This window comes from Dendrobates tinctorius, unplaced genomic scaffold (genome assembly GCF_039654945.1).
Source record: "Dendrobates tinctorius isolate UK_male_01 unplaced genomic scaffold, ASM3965494v1 ptg000134l, whole genome shotgun sequence".
In the NCBI taxonomy this organism is placed as follows: domain Eukaryota; kingdom Metazoa; phylum Chordata; class Amphibia; order Anura; family Dendrobatidae; genus Dendrobates; species Dendrobates tinctorius.
In genome coordinates, this window is record NW_027361802.1 from 7342534 (window position 1) to 7357405 (window position 14872).

A 14872-nucleotide genomic window follows, 5' to 3' on the forward strand; every position below is an offset into this window, starting at 1 on the left:
GGTCTCTTAATTTTGGCCAGAGCTGTATATATGGATATATACACAGTATATATGCAAGAGAGTGAGAAAGAGATACAGCATTTCAACATATTTTAAGTAGGCTAGTAAATTAGAATGTTTATATTGTAGGTGGGTGCCCTCCGTGCAATAAAGCCGGCAGCACACACTCTATCATCCTATGTATTAATTCTTCCAATGCATAATAAATAACAAACATAGTGCTCTCACTCTGTCTAGTTGACTCTAACATTTCTTATTTCCAAAATAATTTTATAAACAATTTATATTGTCAGATAAAATCGTGTGAATTGTCCAATAATATCAAGATTTGTCCTAACCTTCTCTCCAGCCAAGCAATTAGTGCTCCATTTCCAAAATATAACATGATTTGAGCAGAATGTACAGACCATACCACGAATCACCGTGAAATCGTTAAAACCTCAGCACAGCAACGTTTATTTCCAGAGTCTGGCTAAAATATTTATAAAAAAGTGAAATGTAGCTGAATAGCTTTTCTTTCCTGTGAGAAAGGATAATCGCCAGAAGCTACCTGCTAGCACACACTGCCTGCTGGTGGATGCTCTGTTTGGTCTCTTTTACAGGTCTCTTTTTACGAGCTGTCACTTTCGGAAGCTGCAATCTTTTTTTTATTTATTTATTCATTTACATTTCAAAATGGTGTCAAGCGGATCAACGTTCTAGGGGCAGACTTCACTGTGTTGTATTTCCTATAAAGCTGCCGTATAGCTGAATTTACTATAACAATCCCTGAGTGGCGATATATATGTACACAAAATGACAAAAAGAGATTCTTTAGCTAAAGAAATGTCAGACGCCTGTTGTTTTTTTCCATTTTTTCCAATGCTTTCATGCACAAGTTTTTGTATGTCATAGCTCTAGACTTTGATTTATCTTTCAAAAGCTCTTTATTCCCACAAAACACATTACTTCAATGGAACAGAACTCTCACAATTCCAGCTTGTTAATGTAAAGGAAACAATATAAATATATGATTTTTTTTTTTTCAAAAATCCCATAGACATATTTGGAAAAAATAACCTACAGATTTAAGAAGATGCTGCACATTGGCAATGTTGAAGAAGGAATCTGAAAATATCTGCAGCAAAATCTATGAGTCTATTAGCATAGCATAGAATTTATTGCTACATAAACTAGACAGTGCCATATAAGTGCTCTAATAATGAATTAACCCCTTAACCCCCGTGCCGTTTTCCGCTTTTGAGTTTTTTTTCATTTTTTGCTCCCCTTTTTCCCCAGAGCCATAGCTTTTATATTTTTTTGGTCAATATGGCCATGTGAGGGCTTGTTTTTGTACGCGGAAAAAAATCCAAATGCGGTGAATTTGAAAAAAAAAGTGCAATTCTGCAATTGTTTTTTTACCACGTTTATTAAATGCTAAAACTGACCTGCCATTATGATTCTCCATGTCATTATGAGTTCATAAACACCAAACATGTCTAGGTTCTTTTTTATTTACAGTAAGTGGTGACAAAAAAAATCCAAACTTTGGTTTACAAAAAATGGCGCCATTTTCTGAGACCCGTAGCATCTCCTCTTCGATCTGGGCCTGGATGAGGGCTGTTTTTTTTAGCATCGAGCTGACATTTTTAAATCACATCACTGTAGTCTATATACGATCTTTTGATCGCCCATAATTTTGTTTTATTGTAATGTAGTAGTAACCAAAGACGTTTTGAAATTTTTTCTTAAATTTGATAAACTCCGGCACTCATATGATCTCTCAGCTTATTGGTGCGAAAAAAAAAATAAAAAAAATGTTATAGATAGTACTATTCACCCAAAAAGCAATACAGACACGTGTAAATCAACGTTTCGGCGTAATGTTGCCTTTTTCAAGAGATGACTGTTTCTGTTCTGTTTCTGTAAAGACAGGACAAAATTAATATAACACACAAGCAAAACCAATTCAAATGGAAAGATAAACAGGGTCTAAAAAATTAGAGCTAAACTTATGTATGTCATAGAGCAAGTCTATTTTTATATAGACAAAACTATAAACAAAACAGATAAAAGATGGAAAAAAAGAAAAAAATTGAAAAAAAGAGGGCCATAAGAGGGTATTAACCCTTGCTAGGATATGGAGGCTGTATCCATATTACTCTTTAGAACACTGAACTATTTAATAAAATGTAGTGTCAAGATAGCAAGAGAAAAGAAAAATATATATTAATGGATTTTCCAAGAAAATACCCACAGATCACATAATTCTTTTATATAGAACCCCATATGCTGATCAAGGTTTAAAAATGTCTCTAAATAACATCCAGAAATTAAGATTGAATATATTAGGTGCCAAGGATTAAAGATATGTGCCAAAAAGTTGAAGCAGCGTACATACTGTAGATACATTAATGTCGGAATGGAGCATAGCGAACGTTCATGTACCTGGGCAAATGAGGGTCTCCAGGTGACATTATGAAATCCACGTGTGCCGCAACCAGTGTTTGTATGCTTCTTAAATGTAAATTGACCTATACAAGGAAGAATACTTCCAGAATTAAATATATGTGTCACAAAGTTAAAGCGGCGTACATAGATACGTTAGTGCCGGAAGAGCATAGAAAAAGTACATGTACCTGAGCAAGTGTGGGTCAGCGGGTGTCAGAGTATGAAATCCACGTGTGCTGCAACCAGTGCGAGTGTGTCTTTGTAAAGGTAAAGTGACCTGTGCAGAGAAGAATACTTCCGGGGTATTGGCAGCCACCATAGGATGAAGTGCGCGTGCCTCTTTTGAGGTCGCCAGAGAAAAAAAAAGAGTCAAATCAGAGATGGCCAGGTGAGAACTGTACATGCGTATGGAACGTAGCCAGGCAATCGTTTTGAATCTGCTAACAGCCCCTCTGTCTTTGGATCAGAGAACCTGCAGTGTGACGTGGGATCCCGATCGCTGCCATGGAGACCCAATTTCATCATGACGACATCCGGGTCTCCAGAGCTGAAAAACTTCCTGTCATGCACAGTACATGATCAGGAAGTCTCTCAGGTCAGTGTGCAGAAAGTGGAGCGTTGACAGCTTATGTGGCATGCAGATGCTGCTTCATCTGCATGTTATATAAGCAATTAGCCTGCACAAAATGATGATCCCATAGTGGGACTAAGTGTAAAAGTAAGAATAAAGCAAGAAAAAAAAATTAAGTAATTGTAAAAATATATAATAATAATAATAATAATAATAATAATAAAAATCAGTATTTAATATATCAATAAATGAATATTTGAATGAAAAAGAAAAATCTAAATAATAAAAGTACACATACAGTATTTGGTATCGCCGCATCCGTAATGACCTGACGTATAAAACTACCGCTGCTTTATCATCATACCACCGAGCAAAAAGTGGAACAACATGTGATCAAAAAGACAGATAAAAATAAACATGGAACGTCATATTGTTCCGCAAAAAATGAGCTGCCATACAGCTCCATCACCGGAAAAATAAAGCGATGCAAAAAATAATTATTTTTTTTATATAAAATTGTTTTCATTGTGTAAAAGCGTCAAATAAAAAAATATAAATGAGGTATCACTGTAATTGTACTAACCCAAAGAATATCAATTTTACCACACGCTGAACAGTAAAAATGCCCCCCCCAAAAAAAAAAAATTCATGAATTGCTGGTTTTTGTTCATTCTGCCTCCCATAAATCGTAATAAAAAGCGATCAAAAAATGTCATGTGTCCAAAAATGGTACCAATAAAAACAACAGCTCGTCCTGTAAAAAACAAGACCTCACATGACTCTGTGGGCCAAAATATGGAAAAATTATAGCTCTCAAAATGTGATGCAAAAACTATTTTTTGCAATAAAAAGCATCTTTTAGCGTGTGACAGCTGCCAAACATAGAAAGCTATAACACCTTTTTCACACGTCCTGATATTTCTGGTATCGGAGATGTCAGTGTCCGTGTGTGTAATATTTGCAGCACACATGTGGCATGTGCGTGCCACATCAGTACCACACGGACGGGCGCCAGGGGTGAAGCATTGCAGTAAGCACTGTTCCCCGGTGCCAGGTGCTGAACACGGCTCTCCTCATTCTCCCCTGCTCTGCCGGCGATTGGCGCGAGCAGAGGAGAATGATGAGAGTTACAATTAACCCCTTAACAACCGCCGATTCGCCTTTTAACAGCGGCAGTTTAGGGTACTTATACCACAGCACTGCTTTTTAACGGCGCTGAGGTTTAAGGTTATAGCATCCCCCAGCGTCGGGATTTCTCTGGGGTCTCGGTTGCCGGGGGTGGCCGATACCCTAGAGAACATGATTCCGTTTGGTTTTTAACATCCCCAGTGTTGCAATCGCCGTTATTAACGGTATAACGGCAACCACAAAAAAAGGCCAAGTTTCCATTTAGTTTCTCACTCCTCTGATGTGATCGCTCATCAGAGGAGAGAGAAATAGGGACCCCGGTTCCCCGATCACCCCCATTACCTCTGTTGTCACTGCAGGCCCCCTGAAGTCGCCTGGGTCACTGGCTTCTTCTTCCAGGAGAAAATGGCGGGCACATGCGCAATGCGTCACCGAGATCTGCCAACCATCACACGGCAACAATAGGAGATTTTTTTCTTTTTGTTCATTTTGATCACTGAGATAGACCCTGAGATAGACCCTATCTCAGTGATCAAAATAAAAAAAATAGTAAATCAAACCCCCCTTATCACCCCCTTAATTAGAGAAAAATAAAATAAAAAAAAGTATTTATTTCCATTTTCCCATTAGAGTTAGAGTTGGTGTGTTAGGGTTAGATTTGTGGTTAGGGTTATGGTTAGGGCTGGGATTAGGGTTAGGGGTGTGTTGGGGTTAGGGTTGGAGTTAAAATTGGGGAGTTTCCACTGTTTAGGCACATCAGTGGCTCTCCAAACGCGACATGATGTCCGACCTCAATTCCAGCCAATTCTGCGTTGAAAAAATCAAACTGTAATCCTTCCTTTCTGAGCTCTGCTGTGCACACAAGCAGTGATTTACCCCCACGTATATGGTATCGGCGTACTCAGGACAAATTGAACAACAACTTTTGAGGTCTAATTTCTCCTGTTACCCTTGTAAAAATAAAAAATTGGGGGAAAAAATATCATTTTTGCTAAAAAATATGATTTTTTATTTTTATGGCTCTATGTTATAAACTTCTGTGAAGCACTTGGAGGTTCAAAGTGCTCATAACACATCTAGATAAACTCCTTATGGGGGTCTAATTTCCAAAATGGTGTCAACTGTGGGGGATTTCCATTGTTTTGGCACACCAGGGGCTCTCCAAACGTGACATGGCATCCAATCTGAATTCCAGCCTGTTTTAGTTTGAAAAAGACAAATTGCGCTACTTCCCTTCCAAGCTCTGCCGTCTGCCCAAACATTAGTTCCCCCCTACATATGGGGTATCAGCGTACTCAGGACAAATTGTCCACCACTTTTGTGGTCCAATTTCTCCTGTTACCCTTGGTAAAATAAAAAAAAATTGGATCTGAATTAAATTTTTTGTGAAAAAAAGTTAAATGTTAATTTTTTTAAACATTCCAAAAATTCCTGTGAAGCACCTGAAGTGTTAATAAACTTCTTGAATGAGGTTTTGAGTACCTTCAGGGGTGCAGTTTTTAGAATGGGGTCACTTTTGGGTATTTTCTATCATATACACCCCTCAAAGTGACTTCAAATGTGATGTGGTACCCCCAAAAAATGGTGTGGTAAAAATGAGAAATTGCTGGTTAACTTTTAACCCTTAAAACTTCCTAACAAAAAAAATTTGGTTCCAAAATTATGCTGACGTAAAGTAAACATGCGGAAAATGTTAATTATTTAGTATTTGTGTGACATATCACTGTGATTTAAGGGCCTAAAAATTCAAATTTGGAAAATAGCTAAATTTTCGCCAAATTTCCTTTTTTTCACAAATAAATGCAAGTCACATCAAAGAAATTTTACCACTAACATGAAGTACAATATGTCAAGAGAAAACATTTTCAGACTCACTGGGATCCATGGAAGTGTTCCAGAGTTATTACCTCATAAATGGACAGTGGACAGAATTGTAAAAATTGGCCTGGTCATTAACATGCAAACCACCCTTGGGGGGTAAAGGGGTTAAAAACTTTTTTTTACTTTTTGCATTCTTCAATAGTCTCCATAGCAGACTAGTTGCTGCCATAACCTGATCGGCATTCTACATACATGATCAGATCGCCTGTATGTAGCTGAAATGCTCACTTGCTGTGAGCGCCGACCAATGACAACCATAGAAGTCTGCCAACCCATCGGTGACCCACGATCACATGACGGGGTCAGCTCATGCACAGATTGTTCTGAAAATCTGCAACAACGCAAAAAAGCATTTTTGAAGCACTGTGTTTTATGACAGTAAATGCCCAATTTCAGACAACTCTCGACTCCTTGTTGGAAAAAAGTATTTAACCCCTTAACCCCCCAAGGGTGGTTTGCACGTTCATGACCGGGCCAATTTTTACAATTCTGACCACTGTCCCTTTATGAGGTAATAACTCTGGAATGCTTCCATGGATCCTGGTGATTCTGACACTGTTTTCTCGTGACATATTGTACTTCATGCTAGTGGTAAAATTTCATTCATATAACTTGCATTTATTTGTGAAAAAATGGAAATTTGGTGAAAATTTTGAAAATTTTGCAATTTTCCAACTTTGAATTTTTATGCCCTTAAATCACAGAGATACGGCACACAAAAAGCTTAATAAGTAACATTTCCGGACGCCATGTCACGTTTGGAGAGCCCCTGATGTACCTAAACAGTGGAAACCCCCCACAAGTGACCCCATTTTGGAAACTAGACCCCCCAAGGAACTTATCTAGATATGTGGTGAGAACTTTGAACCAACAAGGGCTTCACAGAAGTTTATAACGTACAGCGGTACAATTAAAAAATCATATTTTTTCCACAAAAATGATCTTTTCACCCCAATTTTTATTTTCCCAAGGGTAACAGGACCCTAAAAGTTATTGTGCAATTTGTCCTGAGTACGCTCATACCCGATATGTGGGTGTAAACTACTATTTGGGCACATGGCAGAGCTCAGAAGGGAAGCAGCGCCATTTGACTTTTTTGGCTGGAATTGAGATCGGACGCCATGTCACGATTGGAAAACCCCTGATGTACCAAAACAGTGGAAACCCCCCACAAATGACACCATTTTGGAAACTAGACCCCCCAAGGAACTTATCTAGATGTGTGATGAGAACTTTGAACCCCCAAGGGCTTCACAGAAGTTTATAACGTACAGCAGTACAAATAAAAAAACATTTTTTCCACAAAAATAATCTTTTCACCCTCAATTCTTATTTTGTCAAGGGTAACAGTACCCTAAAAGTTATTGTGCAATTTGTCCTGAGTGCGCTCATACCCCACATGTGGGGGTAAACCACTATTTGGGCGCATGGCAGAGCTCGGAATGGAAGCAGCACCATTTGACGTTTTTGGCTGGAATTGAGATCGGACACCATGTCGCGTTTGGAAAGCCCCTGATGTACCAAAACAGTGAAAATCCCCCACAAATGACACCATTTTGGAAACTAGACCCCCCAAGGAACTTATCTAGATGTGTGGTGAACACTTTAAACCCCCCAGTGCTTCACAGAAGTTTATAACGCCCGGGCGTGACAATAAAAAAATCGTATTTTTTCCACAAACATGATCTTTTAGTCACCAATTTTTTATTTTCCCCAAGGGTACCAGGAGAAATTGGACCCCAAAAGTTGTTGTCCAATTTGTCCTGAGTACGCTTATACACCATATGTGGGAGAAAACTACTGTATGGGCACACGTCGGGGCTCGGAAGGGAAGTAGTGATGTTTTGGAATGCAGACTTTGATGGAATGGTCTGCGGGTGTCATGTTGCTTTTGGAGAGCCCCTGATATACCTAAACAGTGGAAACCCCCCACAAGTGGCCCCATTTTGGAAACTAGACCCCCTACGGAACTTATTTAGATGTGTGGTGAGCACTTTGAACCCCCCAGTGCTTCACAGAAGTTTATAACAACCGGGCGTGAAAATAAAAAAAAATCATATTTTTTCAACAAACATGATCTTTTAGTCCCCATTTTTTTTATTTTCCCAAGGGTACCAGGAGAAACTGGACCCCAAAAGTTGTTGTCCAATTTGTCCTGAGTACGCTGATTCCCCAAATGTGGGAGAAAACTACTGTATAGGCACACGTCGGGGCTCGGAAGGGAAGTAGTGACGTTTTGGCATACAGACTTTTATGGAATGGTCTGCGGGTATCATGTGTGTTTGGAGAGCCACTGATGTACTTAAACTATTGAAACTCCCCACAAGTGACCCCATTTTGGAAACTAGACCCCCCCACGGAACTTATCTAGATGTGTGGTGAGCACTTTGAACCCCCAAGTGCTTCACAGAAGTTTATAACGCTCGGGCGTGAAAATAAAAAAAACTTTTTTTTCTACAAAAATGATATTTTTGCCCCCAATTTTTTATTTTCCTTAGGGTAACAGGAGAAATTGGACCCCAAAAGTTGTTTTGCAATTTGGCCTGAGTACGCTGATACCCTATATGTGAGGTAAAACACTGTTTTGGCGCATGGCAGAGCTTGGAAGGGAAGGAGCACCATTTGACTTTTTCAACGCAGAATTGGCTGGAATTGAGATCAGACGCCATGTTGCATTTAGAGAGCACCTGATGTGACCAAACAGTGGAAACCCCCCAATTCTATCTCCAACTCTAACTTCAACACACCCCTAACCCTAATCTCAGCCCTAGCCCTAACCCTAGCCCTAACGCTAGCCCTAACGCTAGCGCTAACCCTAGCCCTAACGGGAAAATGGAAATAAATACATTATTTTTATTTTATTATTTTTCCCTAACTAAGGGGGTGATAACGGGGGTTTGATTTACTATTTATGGTGGTTTTATGTTTGGCAGCTGTCACACGCTAAAAGACGCTTTTTATTGTAAAAATAGTTTTTGCATCACCACAGATTGAGAGCTATAATTTTTCCATATTTTGACCCACTGAGTCATGTGAGATCTTATTTTTTGTGGGATGAGTTGACGCTTTTACTGGTATCATGTTGGGGCACGTGACATCTTTTGATCGCTTTTTATTCCGATTTTTGGAACACAGAATGAACAAAAACCAGCGTTTTATGAATTTCATTTGGGGGGTGCGTTTACACCGTTCTGCGTGCGGTAAAATTGATAAAGCCCTTTTATTCTTCAGGTCAGTACAGTTACAGTGATACCTCATTTAGGTTTTTTTTATGTTTTGGCGCTTTTATGCAATGAAAACAATTTTATATAAAAAATAATTATTTTTCCATCGCTTTATTCTGCGAGCTATAACTTTTTTATTTTTTCACTGATGACACTGTATGGTGGCTCGTTTTTTGTGGGACAAGATGACGTTTTCAGCGGTACCATGCATATTTATAGGCGTCTTTTTGAACGCGTGTTATTGCACTTTTTGTTCAGCGGTATGATAATAAATCATTATTTTTTGCTTTGTTTTTTATTTTTATTTTTTAAGGGGTTCGCTAAAGGGGCTAACTAATGGGACAGTTTTATAGCGCGGGTCGTTACGGACGCGGCGATACCAAATATGTGTACTTTTATTGTTTTTTTTTATTTCCAAAAAAAGAATTTATTAGGGAATATTTTTATTTTTTAATTTATTTAGCGATTTTTTAAAAATTATTTTTACACTTTTTTTTAACTTTATTACATTGTCCCAGGTGGGACATCACTGTCCTGTGACAGATCGCTGATCTGTCACAGAACAGATCACTGTGACAGATCAGCAATCTGTCACAGGCAGTTTTCAGGTTTTCTCCTTGCCTGCGCTTTGCAGGCACTGAGGAAGCCAGCTCTCTGCAGGCCCCCGAAGGTCCCTGTCGCCATCTTGGATCCGGGGACCCACAGGGAAAGAGCCCCCCACAGCAGCGCTGCACATTGCACTGCTGTGGGGGGCTCAGGGAAGCACGGAGGGAGCCCCCTCCCTGCCAATGCTTCCCTTTAACCCCGGTACACTGCGATCGTGTTTGATCGCGGTGTGCAAGGGGTTAATGTGTCAGGGGCGGTCCGTGACCGCACCTGCCACATTGTGCCGGGTGTCAGCTGTGACAATCAGCTGACACCCGGCCGCGATCAGCGGTGCTCACCACATGCACGCCGCTGATCGCTGTGACATACTATCCCGTCCCTGGGAATTAAGTCCCAGGGCACATGGAGGGGATAGTACATCACATGACAGAAAGGGGTTAAAACACATCAAAATATATAACAGGGAAGCAAACTATGCTGGATTGCATGAAGTTGTTGTTTTCCTTTTCATGCTCCATTCCAATAAGTCTGCAAGGATTTGACAGCAATAGGATGGAGTGTCGGACTTTTCTTTTTTTCTGCTATAAATGTGTGATAGAAATATTTTAATAAGAAGTAAGTAATACTAACGTTTTTTTGTAGTCACAGAAACTGCCTAAACATTCAACATTGTTTTCAGTTAACCTATGAAATATTATAGTATCTCTTATTATTCCATTCATTATATAAATTAAAATTTTAATAGAAGTGGAATGCAAATGAAAGCATAGTTAATGAAAATTAATTGATATAATTTGAAATCATTGTGTAATGTCTTAGTCATAGTTTTGCTCTCCTTTTACATGAATAAATAATTGAGGTTAATGAACATCACACAAAATGCAATTATGAAGCAGTTATGACTAGAGAAAAGGCATAAATGAAAGTCGATGTGAGACAAAAGCAAATTAAATATAGCAAATCTTTCCAGCATGAATCTATTAATAAACTAGGAAATGATAGATTTGCAACTAATAGGTAGAATGAAATTGATGACACTTTTCTTAATAAATATTTGTTTTTCTTATAGAATATTAATTATTCCTAAATGATGGGGGAAAAAGCTTTGACTATGTAATAAATAATAATGCATTTAATTTTGTTCTACTTTGACAGGTATCATCACAAAACATTATTTCTTAATGTTTCTAAGCCAAGTACTTCAGTGTCAATGTGTGGTACTAACATAACACAGAAATATGAATTCGGCAGTTCACTCGAATTTGGCCAGGAAACTCGATTTGCAACAAAGGGTATATTGCACAGAGAGTATAAAAAAATAGTACTCACCTTGTTGCTCACCTGTCCTGCCACAACAGCCACAACAGCCACCCATCCAATTCTCCACAAAGCTCCCTCTGACCACTTCACTTCTTTCCTTTGGCACATAAGATCCTCTCTGACGTTATGATGCATTTGACGTCATCATTACGTACCTCACCCAAAGCCTATTTAGCGTCTCTGCACAGCCCCAGTGCAGAATGAAGATGCTGCAAGAGGTCATCACTTCTAGAATGAAAAATTTGGATCATATTGGGGGCTGTGGTGGCATTACCAAGGGAGTAACTATAATAGGTGCTGAGGTTGCAATCGTATTCAGGTCCGGGAGAACAGGGGGCCCAGTAAGTCCATTTGACCCATATGAAGACCATTACTATTAAAGACTTAAAGTGTTGGAGCTTTTGCGCCATGGCTCACAAGCTTCAAGTTACACTACTGGACCTTACATATGAGCGATGAGATGAGCATTATTTTTTTCTCCTACTACAAATCAACAAAATGCCATCTGGAATTTCACTGAATTAAAGGAGAATGCAATTTGCCTCAAACCAGGGGCACAACTATAATAGATACGGGGATTGCAATCTCACCCATAACATGAGTTTTTGATTCAAATTAGAATATCAATGCCAATATTGCAAAAGACATAGGCTAGTTTGAGACCTCTTTTCTGGATTTTGCATTGAGGCCCACGAATTTCAAGTTCCGCTACTGCCTCAAACTGATTTGTTCATCTCTACTCAACTTTTGATGTTTCCAATTGGATTTCTGTGAGCATAAATATCATTGGCTCAAAACTTTCAAGTCACAATAAAAAATTAAAAAATAACAGCTTTGAATACAATATACCATATAAAAATCTATATATATAATTGCCTTAAATTGTCTGTCATCCACTTCCGTCTGATATCCCTGAATCCCACAATCCACTGCGCCGCACCGGAAGTACGCCGACTGCCATTTTGGAACACCCAAGTCATGGCACTCGGATCCAGGACGCCGCTGCGATCCCGAACGCTGCTGCGATCCCAGCCGCTACTTGGATCCCAGCTGCCGCTCAGATTCCAGGTGCCGCTCGGATCCCAGCTGCCGCTCGGATCCAGGCCACCACTGTGATCACAAGGCTGTGAAAGGGATGTAACAAGGGGATATAACGAAAGGGGTGTAATGAAGGGGGTATAATAAGAGGGTGTAATGAGGGGGTGTAATGAGAGGGTGTAATGAGGGAAGAGTAATGAGAGGGATGCCGCCGGACCCCCGCCAGGAACCACCACCTGACTACACGCGCCGGATTCAACCGCTGCCTGCCCACCCACCTCCATTTAGTCACAGCCGGCAGGAAAGACAGCGGCTCGAGGCCTGTGCTGTAGATTGGGTGTGGCCACCCTCTGGTGGCGCCGCACACAATCTCCAGCACAGGCCAGAAAACACCATCTTTTCCGCCAGTTGTGACTGCACGGAAGTGGGTGAGCCGCAACCCCCAGCGCCACAAAGCTGCCATCATCGTGATGTTACTGCCCTCCCGATGTGGTAGCATTGGGCACACATCTAGTTTTATATAAATAATAAAAACTGTGGCTTTAGATATACTTTAACATTGTGTGTTCTTTTCAAACTATTTACATTTTTACCTCTATACAGTTTTCAAGAAGGCAGTAAACTAACAACAGCAGAAGCAACTGTTAAATTTATAGTTTGGATATGTTAATATTACTCACCACTGGCAAGGATAAATGGAATTTTCTAAAATAACTCATTTTACACTGTTTAATATTCATCCATCCATTTTAAATTCATGTATTATTTAGAGGCTATTATTCTAATACATTTCTGTTGATTTAAAGATTTAACAATTATATGAAATATCAAATAGCCAAACTCAATCAACCGAATAGAGAACATTACCAATATAAATTATTTAAAAGCTATTCCTCTGGTATCTAAGTAGAGATACACCATAATATAACTACTGTGCCATAATTTGCGGTCTATTTATGTTTCAGTAAGTTCATTTTTTCTTCCTTTATTTTTCTCTCCTATTATCGATTTTATCTGTTTGTGTCTGTGATTTAAAAGCCAAACGTTTAAAAATATATGTGCGTATATATACATACATACACACACTAACTCCTTTCTGACATGTGATATATGTGCACTTCATACAATTGCCAATTACATAAAATTGTTCTATAACTACAATACCAAAAAGTTATGATCTTATTTGCACGAGCTGGATTTAGGCTATGTGCATACGTGCGGAATTGCCACAGAAATTTCCGCAGCAATTCCGCAACTCCCTGACGCTGGAAAATCGCGGGAAATTCGCATGCAGAATTCCCACAAAAAACGAGCATTTTGCAGGCGGAATTAGCTTGCAGAATGCTAGCATTTTCCAAGTGATCTGTAGCATCTCTTGGAAAACTGATTGACAGGTTGGTCACACTTGTCAAGCATAGTGCTTGACTAGTGTGACCAAATTTTTACTATTGATGCTGCCTATGCAAGGTGTTATTCTCACCTTCTGACAGCCCCCATCTGCTCTGCGGCGCTCCCGGCATCTTCCGGTCCCAGTAATGCTTTGCGCAAAGGACCTGCGATAATGTCATGCTCGCAAGAGCGGGATGTCATCGCGGTCATTCGCACAAAGCATTACTGGGACCAGAAGATGCCGGGAGCGTGGAGAGAGGTGGGAAGGAGTTCGGGGGCCGTCGGAAGGTGAGAATAACAATAATTTTTATTTTTATTCTATTTTTTACAGGATTATGGTACCCAGGGCCTGGAGGAGAGTCTCCCCTCCTCCAGACCCTGGGTACCATCCCCACATGAAGCGCTCACTTCATGCATGGTGGGCATAGCCACATGCAAAAAAATAGCTTTTCAATGCAATTCTATGGGTGCGGAATCCTCGCGATTCTACAAAAAGAATGAGCATGCTGGGAATTTTGCCGCTATGCAATTCCGCAGTGGAAAAATCTACAGCATTAGCACAGCATTGCAGAATCCCATAGGATTGCATGGGATACTTTTTTTTGCATTTTTGCCGCGATTCCGAGCGTAAAAAAAGCCGCGAAAACGCAAAAAAAGCGCTAAGTGTGAACACAGCCTTAGCGTCTCTTAGAAAATATGTCTGAAATATTAAGTAACAAATTCTGGAAACACAGAAACATGGAAAAAATGTCAAGATTTGGGAAACAAGAGCAGAGTATACCGATGCATGGGATCTGGTCAATTTATCACGGTACTTCTATTGAGAAAGAAAAAGCATGTATAGTTTGCCAAAATTATGTAATATATTTTAAAAATTTATGTAATTAAACATGCTTAAGAGCACATAAGGAAAATAATGAATATCTGGTATATAACCCCTTAGTGACGAGCCAATTTTGACCTTCATGTGACCAGGACACATTTTTGAAATCTGACCAGTGTCAATTTATGTGGTAACAACTCAGGAATGCTTCATCGGATCACGCTGATTCTGATATTGTTTACTCAATACATATTGTGCTTCATAGTACTTGTAACATTTGTTCAATATGACGTGCATTTATTTGTGAAAATATTGGAAATTTAGCAAAAAATTTCAAAAATGTAGCAATTTTTAAAATTTAAATTTTTCTACCCTTAAATCAGAAAAATATGTCACACAAAATAGTCAATAAATAAAATTTCACACATGTCTATTTTACATGTGCTTCATTTTTTAAAGATA

At 39.3% G+C, this 14872-nt stretch overlaps 1 long non-coding RNA gene across 2 annotated transcripts in view; it reads right to left on the minus strand.

The window, feature by feature from the left end:
- Window positions 1–1280: 1280 nt before the first annotated feature.
- The window catches only part of LOC141048264 (uncharacterized), a 51809-nt gene continuing 38217 nt past the window's right edge, over window positions 1281–14872 (minus strand). Inside the window, exons 3-5 of one of the 2 annotated variants that reach the window (XR_012220015.1) lie at window positions 11170–11388; window positions 2428–2513; window positions 1281–1902 (exon numbers count right to left, since the gene is read on the minus strand). This is a non-coding gene — a long non-coding RNA (uncharacterized lncRNA). The remainder of the gene's footprint in view (window positions 1903–2427; window positions 2514–11169; window positions 11389–14872) is intronic. The other variant, XR_012220014.1, reaches the window with a different exon arrangement.